This window comes from Zosterops lateralis (assembly GCF_965231275.1).
Source record: "Zosterops lateralis genome assembly, chromosome: 9".
Classification (NCBI taxonomy): domain Eukaryota; kingdom Metazoa; phylum Chordata; class Aves; order Passeriformes; family Zosteropidae; genus Zosterops; species Zosterops lateralis.
This window is the reverse complement of record NC_139769.1, coordinates 16644744-16655341: the sequence shown is the minus strand read 5'-3', so window position 1 is coordinate 16655341 and position 10598 is coordinate 16644744. Positions and strand designations below refer to the sequence as shown.

The following is a 10598-nucleotide window of genomic DNA, read 5'->3' as shown; positions in this document are numbered from 1 at the left end:
TGGCCCAAACTCGTTCTGATGTGGGCTTTTGGCTGCCCTTGGCCGGGGCGGCAGCACTGAGGGGCGGCCGGGCCTCTGCGCCAGCCGCCGGTGGGAGCTGGGCCCGGGCAGGGACGTACCTCGGTGCACAGGGCTGGGCACCGCCACACCGCCGCTCGCACTGGGCCCGGTACCGAGCGCAGCCCAGGCTCCGTTACGGGCGCGGTGCCCGGCGGCCTCACGCGGTTTCGAGGCCAGTAACTTAAAGGCCGTTTCCGGCCCGGCTGCCGTGAGCGGGGTCTGTGCCTCTCCCGCCCCGGCTGCGCGGGGACTCGGAGCCGCTGGCGGCGGGCACAGCCGGGCCGTGCGCGCCCCCGGGCCCCCTCACGGCCGGGTGGGCGGGGCTCGGGCGGGGCCGGGGCGGGGCGGGGCCGCGGCGCGCGCTCGCTGCACGCGGGCGCGAGGGGCGGGGCCGCCATTGGGCGCGGCCGTCACGGCGCCGTCCCCGCCCCGCGCCCAATGGCGGCCCCGCCCCGCCCCGCCCGCCCCGCGCGCCGAGGGGTGAGTGCCGGGCCGGGGCCGGGCGGGCGCACACGCGCCTCCTCCGCCTCCGCCTCCGCGCCGCCTCCTGCGCGCACCGCGGGCCAGGCACAGTGGCCGGCGCTGGGCGGCCTCGGTGAGGGCTGCGTTCCCGTCCCGGCCGGCCGTGCCCATGGCGTAGCCGCGCTGCCCCGCGCCTGCCCCGCGGGACGCGGCGTGGACAGAGTCGCTGCCAGGTGGGTGCGGCGGCCGCGACCCCCGCCCCGACAGCGGCGGTGCGGGCCGGGCGCCCCGCGGGGATGCGCCGTCCGCTGGGGCGGGTGCGCCCGTGGAGGTGTCACCGTGCGCGGGCCGGGCGGGAGGGCCCGGGGGCGGTCAGTGCCCGTGCCGTGCCCCGGGGAGCGCCGGAGCCCTCGCCCCTCGGCACCGTGCGGGCTGCGGGCTCCCCGTGCCGGCTGAGGGGACAGCCCTGGGGTGGGGTCTGGGGAGGGCAGCTACAGGTGTCCCGGCGACAGTCCCCGTGTCCGGCTGGTTGGTGCGTGCTGGGCGAGCTTCGGGCACCGGGCGAAAGCCTTTGCCGGGGCTCGCCCTGCTCTGCTCTGCGCGCCTGTCTTCGTGCCCTTCGTGAGGCCAGGGGAGAACTCGGCAATTACGGGAAGAGTGTGAGCTTAGTGTAAGTGAGAATAATATAAAGACCAATACAATATCCTTTCAGTGCTATTTCACTGAGGAGTTGTTGATATGTGGGAGTTATTGCTGCATATTTTGCAGGGGATGCGCTGGAGTCAGGTCAGCGCTTCTGAGCGCGGCTCTCCCGGTAATAAGAATGAGGCTGCAGTGTTAGATGTAAAAGTAGCAACTTTTTAAACACGAGCTTTCCCCAGTTTCAAGTGCAGTTGCAATTCCAAAGTCATTGTCATTGGTGTCAAACAGCACAGGATGTGATACTCCTTGTCCCTTTCAAAAAAGGCACTTCGGGGGTAGTGTGCATGTGCAGTTGTGCCTTCTCCACTTGCTGTGGATGAAACCAGATGTAAATCTACTTATCTCAGTTCTAATAAGCTGTGACTGTTAAAATTGATTTGTTATCATTTACTATTTTCTTCTCAAATTTGTGATCATCAGCACAGTTCATTTTTTGCAGAATGTTTCTGATAGTGCTCATAGGTTATTAGAGAGACATTTGGACACACGGGTGCCATGATTTTGTTCTAAGAAAAAGTTTTTCTGGTTGATCTTAGTTTATCTGCTTTTTGTTTGGTGAGGTCAAACAGGCTGATATTAGATGCCCAGTGGGGGAGAAAACCCCAAGTGAGAGAGCTGCCTGCTCACTAACTGTGCCATCAGTTGGGTTTGTCTCATGGTGACCTGGAGGACTGATAATATTGTAGTCTCATATGTGGAAGACTCTAAGTCTGTGTAAGTGAAATGTCTTTCCAAGACAAAACCTATTTGTTTATTGCTACTTACAAAGATTACTTTATTTCCCTTACAGTCCATGCTTTTTTTCATGAATACCTGGCACAGCATGAGCTGGTAGCTGGGTTTTAATTAGCACTGTACAGGTGTCCTGTCAAACTAGTCCCAACAAGGGCGTTAGTAAAATGTTAATGGAAGGTGCTTATTCGTTTGAAGAGCTCCAGTTTAACCCATGAAAGCTTGCAGGGCTTGAGTTCCAGCTGAGGAGGAGCTGCTCTTCGAGTGCAGACCTGGGCTGCTGCTGCAGCTGGTGCTCACTGGGGGAGGAAGGGAGGGACGCGTGTTGGAGGGGGGGGCAGGTCATTGGCTTCCTTCAGTGAAGAGTCCTTTACTCTGAAACTTGCTTCCCCCAATTGTTTGCTGCAGTCCAACCTTTTCAAGTTTAAAGTGACACTTCAGATTTTTCTCTCTTGACATGCTTTCTGTCCTTGGGGAGATCTTGTTTCGTGGTTGATTCTGATGCATGTTTTGTGTGTCCAGAGCCTCATCTAGTCAAAGTGTGTAGGTGATATCCATCAAGGAGGTGAATTATTTTAAAAAGTAACTTTCAGTTGTTGTTTCTGGCATGCAAAACATATTTTCATACCCCAGCATCTTGATGCCTACCACAGGAACTTCGTTTGGAAGGCAATTGCTAAACCAGCAGGGGGAACACAAAACTTTCTGTCTATAAAGTCTCTCCTTCTACCACAGTTGTAATTGATTAAAACTTTGGGCCTATACTTTTGATAGTATTTCTTTAGAAGGTGAATGTTAATTTATTTGGAACCCCCACATACAGTGAAATAAACATTATTTTCAAATACTTGTTTATAAATTTTTTCTAGCAGGCATATCTTCCGTTCTTCTGAATGCAATTTTTGCCATATTAGCTATTACTGACTTGCAAAAACATTAGAGGTTTGAGTGAAATATCTCTTTGAAGATATTTGAAGTGAATTAAGCCCAAGAAATTATATTTTGAGTAATCCTGCAAAGTTTCAGATAATGAACTAGACAAAATATTTTTACAATGGAGCTCTTCCTATATCACATTTATGATTGTATATAGATGTCTTGAGAGCTCAAGTTGACTTGCAATGCAGTTATATTCTCACAAGAAACTATTTCTAGTATTTAGGATTTCCATAAGAGAAAATATTTTTAGATATTCTCTTAGGTTTTAAGAAATCATTACTAGCTTATTACTGTAGAGGTCAACTGACGGTCCCAGCACAGAGCAGTAATGGGTTTCCTTTTTGATTCATATTGGCATAATAATTGGCAGAGTCTTTTGCACCAGGAATACTGAATGTAAAGGCTGTTCCCAAAGAAGGTTATGTGGATGGCTTGCACCAATCCGTATTGCTTCCTGGTCTGTGAAGTCTGGTGCAGCCAAATGGCAAATACTGAAGGTATGGATATACAAACAGATGGTTGAATGTGAAGTGAAGAGTGGGAATTCACAGTGTGTCAGCTATTCCCCAGTAAGAAGTGGGGAATGGGCTTTTACCTGCAATAAATGCGAGAGTCTTGCTGCTTCTACTTGGGGCTAATCCACCTTTCACTGATGGTGGGATAAAAACATGCCAAGAAGCTTTTGCTACGGAGTAGCCAATTTACTGCTTGTGATAACAATTGTATATTCCACTAGCATTAGGTATTAGAGCAGGTGCAGATGCAATGGCCTTCAGCTGAAATTGACAGTCCCAGGTCAGGTTTAAAGCAAGATATGTAAGCTCTGGTTCTGGAATGGCACTAACAGTATAGTGAGGTATAAAATATAGATAAATGTATATAAAGTATATGCATATTTCAATGGCCATGTATTGTTCTTGAAGAGTATTACATGATGATCTCTGCTACTGAAGGTACAAAAAGGTGTATGTTAAACTCCATTGGAAATCTTCATCTTCTGTTGTTTTCATGGAATCCCAAAACTTTCTTTCCAGATGGTTCTCTGAGATGCCGAAGTGTGTAATTCGTAAAGCCAAACTGAAATTTCTGTTTTAATGTGATTTGAAAATAGCAATAAATCTTTCCCTCATTTGTCTTACAATTCTTTTCTTTGATACCTCCAATAATATTGTGTCAGCATTTAAGACGTGAATTACCAAGTCTTTGGCCATTTATGTGGATCTCAGAAAATCCTCTCTGGGATATAGATTGCAGATATCTTTGCAATCACATTGCCTTTGATCTAGTTCCACAAAATATTTGTGTATTATAAATAGGCATTACTTCTATAGCAGTAATATTTGTGGTAATTAACAGTGGTATGCTAGTTTCTAGCCACTTCATGAATAGAAGCATGTTTTGTCATAAAAATGTACTAGCAAAAAGTAGTGCAATTGGAATTGCTTTATCCATCACTGTGGATTCGCATTTTTATGTGCTGGCAGTCATCCAATAGAGCAGCATTTCTTGTGCTATTGCAGCAACAATTAACTCTGTGGTAGCCAAAATGAAAGAGATTTACACATCTCTGGAAATCATGGAAAGAGGGACTTTAAACTGTCAATTTATATTCCATGTGTTTTTTATTTCAAGTATCACAAGATATTTTTAAAGAAGAACTTTATGACCTTGATTAGCTAAGTAGTCATATTTGTCAAGTTCAGCAGAGAACATTTAATATATTGCATTTTAAGTGTAATAACTGTTGATTTGTACTGCTCACAAATATTTATGTCTTGGAAAGCATGCTAGTTTCTGATGTTTCTATAATGAAGTGAATGGTGTTTTTGAGGAAAATGTGAAAATAATAATTTAATCTTCATCCTGTGAATAGTACTTCAAAATGAGCTATACCTGCTTATTATTAACAAATTTAATTGCATTCTAGTTAGCACTTCTCTGTAATAATCTGTCTGATTTCAGTACCCTAGTTGGCCAAGTTCAGATTTTTTTTTCTTCTTTCCTGTTGTAAGATATTGTAAGATTTTGAAGGAAAAGGCCTCTCTTTTAGATAATTTCAGTTGTGACCTTGCAAGAGACCTGTTAAGATTGCAGGAGAACAGTTTACCTAGAGGTCTTGGGTCTGAAGGAAGTTAATTATAGAGCTAGTATGTAGAGGTTGTTTTTCTGCACAGAAAACAATAGGGACTGTGATACATAAGGGGGTTTTAGTGTTTTTAAAGAGTAATGACAATTCACTTATTTTCTGGTTCTCCTTTGTAAGTATAGGCATTTTCTGTTGGAAATTGGTGAGTTATATTGCGTGAGTCGGGGACAGTAAAAAAATCCCCGAGCATCCAGTGAGTTTACTGTGTAATACAAATTTGCTGAATTCATGTATTTCTTTGCCAAGAAGCTGGAGGTGGATTGAAGGCTGATATGTCCTCTTTTGCCTTACATTTGACAAGTAAGTTGTTAGACTCTAGCTGCATTTGACACTGTGTGATTAAGAACTATGGGAGTATTTTTATCACATGTGTGATACGTTGGTTTTGACAGTGATTTGAGTGAAACAAAACTCTGTTCTACTTTACAAAGCAGCTGTTGCAGAATTTGAAAAGATGAGGCTTTTCTTGTAATAAAGCTATTGCATTAATGAACCAACTCACTCTTCCAGTATGTACAGCTTGTGTTCTGTGATATATTAGTTCTTCCCTCCAGCAGTTAAAATCACCAGTGTCTTTTAATACTTGTAGGTCTGGTAATTTGGTTCACTCCAGTGAGGAGGTGTAGCAATTTCCTTCTGGCAGAAAGATGCACAAATTATTTATATGGCTACAGGAATTTGTTGTGGTCTTCCCTCTCCCCATACCTGTGCCCAAAGATTTTTTTACAGCTGTCATTTATATATTTAATGTAAAATTATTAAAGGAAATTCTGAATGGTGAAGATTTTATGGGAGTATATCCTCATTCTCAGTGGTGCATGCTAGTGATTCATATCTTGACTGAAATAAATCCTCAATGAAGTGCTTATAAATAGTTTTTTTATGAAAAATTTTTGCTCCAACCTGAATGTGTTTTTCTGCTCAACAAATGGAATTACACCATTTATTTGACAGACAGGGAAAGGGTAGATACCCCTACACAAAGGGAAACTCCTTTTGGCTCATTCTTTTAACTATATGTCACTTTAAGGACTTCCCTATTTGTGTGGGAGAAGTTTCCTATCTCTAAGATGTGCAGCTGAAGATTTAGTGGCTAACAGTTAACTTTTGGTAAATGTGTTTATCTTGCATTCTTATTTAAGCAACCTGAAGAAATCATCTATTAATCTGCCTGCCTATTAGAGTTTGCCTTATTCTAGAGACCATAAGATATGCTTCTTTTGTTGTTCTGTTATGTTTGGGTTTTTTTCTAAAATGTTGGTTTGATAATGCATGCAGTTAACTTTAAAATACCTAGTAGTTAATATTTCAACCTGTTAATTTACTTTGTGTAGTATCTAATGGCCCATATCTGTGAGAACAGCTGGTTTGTGTCACCTCATCCAATTTCCCTGTAGTGGGAAGCACTTATTTTCAATCCTGTTCACTTATTTATTGACTATCTTGTTTGTTTTACCCTTCCCAAAGAGAATTGTATCGTCATACAGTGAATGTATGTTTAATGCTATAGTCTTGCTTTTTATCATACTCTTTGTGGGTTTCTCACAATTAACCCAGACAGTTTCAGGTATTTATAGGTCATGGTTTCAAAACTCCTTTTCTACACGTTTTAGTTTAGAGTTTCCTTTAGTTTCCTTAGAAACATTTAGTTTCAAGGTTTTAAATACACCAGTGACAGATTTAGGGTTTTTTTTCCTAGTAGGGAAGGTTCAAGGTAGAATATCACTAGATGCAGTCCCAAGGTTTTGCAGTCTTGAAAAAAAATAACAGTGCTAAGCATTCATTAACAGCAATTTGCTGAAATCTTTTACCCTAAGTAGAAGCCTTGTGAATTGTTGGTAACTTTCCATCCTACTGTGGCTTCAGTTCCTCAGAGATGCCTTCCCTAGGGTTATATCTGTCTTGATAGGTACATTAGAGCTGTTATCTGTTTAGTTTAGGTGTGCAATTAGAAACTCAGCCAAGTAAAACTTAAGATAAATTAAGTTTGTGTGAAGTTCTTGGCTGCTACTGTGTTTGTGAAGAATAAGATAGTCCAGTGCCAGGAAATCTATTCTGTTTCCAATTAGAAGCAATTAAAATTTTAGTAATTAGTCCAAAGAAATTTAACTATGAGAACGAAAGGTTGTAGAGATGTTTTTTCATGCAAGTTATGAGGATCTTGCTCAGCGTGAAGATTTCTATTTCTGTTGCTTTTGTTTAGGGTAAACTTTTCAGAAGCAGCAAGTCCCATTTAAAAAACATGAGCTTAGTCTCTGTTAGTTGCGGTGAGATGTTACTGGTTGATTGGCAACTTGAGTTTTATTTAAACGTACATTTGAGATTTTTTGGGTTGCCATGTTTTTATGTATGTATGCTTCTAGAAATCTCTGCCTTTTTTTTCTCCTTTCTGCTTCCTTAACGTGTATCAGAAAGATGGCATATAATTATGCTGCTGATATTCACTGGTAAGATCGGTGAGATTTCTTGTCCATCTTCTAACTAGAAGTTGGAAGCAGAATGCCTAAAGTAGTGTTGTCTTTCTAGGCAGGTGTTAAGGGGTCCTGTTGTTGCCAAGGTGAGGTCCTGTTGTCGCCAAGGTGAGGTCCTGTTATGACTTTTTTTGCCTGTGAAAGAATAGAGTAGCTGTGACTTGGACAGAAAAAACCTGGCTGAGCTGGTGGGAGATTGCAGATTGCTTTGGCCATTACAGTATAAGAGCTGTACAGCATCCCAGCCTCTTGTTTTCTCCACTTCCTTTAGAGATGTCCTGATGTGGAAGTTCCTGAAGGCTCTGTGATAAAGTAAAAAAATTCTGATTAGGTACTCAGATTACATGTAGAATGTTGGTCTTGTTGAACTCTGCAGTGCCATCTGTGCCTCTTCCTGTAGAGGTTCAGTGGCCTCTAGGAATTTCTGCTCTTGTCAAAAAGCAGTCTGTTCCAGTCTACTCCGTGTGGAAGTCTTGTGTACTCCTTCCACTAAAAGATGCCCGAATGCACTTCCTTCCCTTCCATGTATTGAAACCCTCCTGCATCCTGATCCTCTAAGAGACTGTTCTCATGTTTACACTTGGTAAGCAAAACCTTGCCCTCGGCCTAGGAAGATTTAGCTGCATACCTCCCTGTGTTCTGGGGAAGTTCTGGGAAAATATAACAATGATTTTTGTCCTGTTTCTGTAAACTGTCTCTTACTATTGTGCTATATCATGCAATGATTCTTCAGCTGCAACTTCCAGTGTCTGATGTTATCTAAACTCACAGCAATAAAATCAGGTGATTAAAAAAAGAAAGTTGTGAAGCTGAGGGGAAAGTTGGTTATGAAATGATAATGAGAATAGACAACCTCATCCAAACTGAAGCTTCGTTCCAGCTGTGGGCAAAGTATGTACCAGGTAGCAAAATCCCCCTCCAGTGTACTCTTACTAAATAGGTGGAATGATTTCGCATTTTTACTGGACTTATTTGTGTATATTTTTGTTCCTGTGATTTGGCAGGCTACACTGTAATACATTAATAAGAAAATAAATAAACAAAATACTAAAACAAAAATCACATGGAATAGAGGGGCACAATTGCTAAATGGCATAAAACATCTTCCTTTGGCACTCCTCCAGTTCCCATAGTCTTTAACTGTGACTTGTTGAAATGTCCCATTACAAGGACAGCAGCATGTGAACTGCAGGACATCAGAGTAACTATTTCCCTGGGCTTTTTGATATGTCAGGGTTTTTAGTTTTATTGCTATTCATATATTCTCTGAAAATGAAACCACTTTGCTTCTAAACCAGTATCTGTCCCTTTATAATTTATGAATAAGTTACTATTTTGAGTTCTGAATGGTGGGACTTTGTGTATATGCCTTGGATATAGGCATTTAAAAATACTTACAAATTTTCAATTCCACATGAACATTTGCTAATCCTATTAATCAGCTTTCCAACATGCATGTGTGCAAATCATGAAGAATTGACATGATAAATGTCAGCTAATAAAAAAAGATGTCTTCAAAAATGCATTTTTAATAGGAGTAGGGTTATAAATAAACTCTTTTGCTATTCCTAAGTTTGTAGAACTGCTCGTATAGTTAACTATTTGTGGTTTGGGTTTTTTTTAAACTTGAGATTGGTGTACTCGATTACAAATGATTGCCTTTTTTGCTTATACACGACATGCCTGTATTAATTGCATTCTCATAGGGAAGCAACTTGGACAAGTGGAAGAAAAACCGGTTAAATAAGTGAAATGGTTGCCATGCGTAAAACAAGCAAACAAAAAGTGAAAAGCTTTTGCTGTGAAGGCGGCCTTGGATGGCCTAGAAACTTGGGTTCACGTTGCTATGGCAAAACAACACAAAGGGACAGATCCTGCTGGCTTTGCTCAAGTATCCCCATTCACTTTGTTGGGACTTGTGATGTGACTTAGAGGAGGAGGATTTTTGGCTTGCTTTGGTAGAGAAGTGTTAGCAGTGTTGTAGAGAGCTGTGCAACCTCTGGCACCACACGTGGAAAGAGGAGGGAATTACCAGAGTCCATGCTGATAAGGAGGAGAGGAAGTGGAAGTTATTCTTCAGGCAGTAAAGGAAAAGTTTAGACAAGAAGGATAGAGTTAAGGCAGGGAAAGGTAGATGCTGATTAATGAAATAGATGGTGGCTATTTGGGGAAAGGGCTTAAGGGAACAGAAATAAAGGGGTAAATAAAACGGTAAGGTTCCAATTCAGCAAGAAATGTGACAAATTCCTGTGCTAGAGAAGCCTTTAATAGGAAACAGAAACACCCTAGATTCTGTGGCTCTGGTCACCGCAGGTTGGACTGGGCAGAGAAGCTTTGAAGAAGTAAGCAAAATAAATTTACCAAGAGAAGAAAAGTGTGTAAAAGTTGAAGCTAAGTCTTGCTGATTTCAAGAAGACTACTACACAGTAGGTACTTGGCTAGAAGTGCAGAATTGGGCTGAGTAGAAAGGTGCTCAAATGTCCTGAAGCCTGGGCCTAATCCTGGGGTGTACACTTGTTTATTTTCATTTATAGTTCTTCAAGCACTTTAGAGCCGAGTCCCATCCCCTTTCTGGAGAGGGTTAGGCTGGTGTGGGGATGGATACTAGTGGCAGAACAATGCAAAATGTAATTTCTTAGTGACAAGCCATCCATAGACCACAGAGCTTTATGGTCTGGGAGTGCCTGTCAGCAAGAACTGGAAAATCTGTAGGGAAAGATTTTTTTTTTAAGACTAAGCATCATGCTTCTAACCTGTGAATTCTTCCATCTTGTAGTATTAAAGGTGACTTTTTTAGCTCAAAGGCTAGCTTTAAGAAATCCAAAGACTGAAATTCTGAGGACAATGAGTAGCAGATTTTTACAAAGAAAACTATTTCTGTTGGTGAAAGGTAGAGGGAAAACAGTAGTGCATTCAAGTGATTTGTGTTTTGTCTGCTGGCTGGCTCTAACAAATGTAGATTGCTTTAAATACCACTGAATTAAAGAGCATTTGTTGTCCTCTAGCTTAGCATAGCAATGAGATCTGTCCTTCCAGTCAGCGCTTTGGTATCTTTCAAAAGCACCATGCTTTTCACTGGGTTCTAG

At 42.5% G+C, this 10598-nt stretch overlaps 1 protein-coding gene across 1 annotated transcript in view; it reads left to right on the top strand.

Moving 5' to 3' along the window:
- The first annotated feature begins 676 nt into the window (after positions 1-676).
- The window catches only part of TGFBR3 (transforming growth factor beta receptor 3), a 113706-nt gene continuing 103784 nt past the window's right edge, over positions 677-10598 (top strand). The window contains exon 1 of the mRNA XM_083867130.1: positions 677-755. The gene's annotated coding sequence lies outside the window, so the exon portion shown is untranslated. The remainder of the gene's footprint in view (positions 756-10598) is intronic.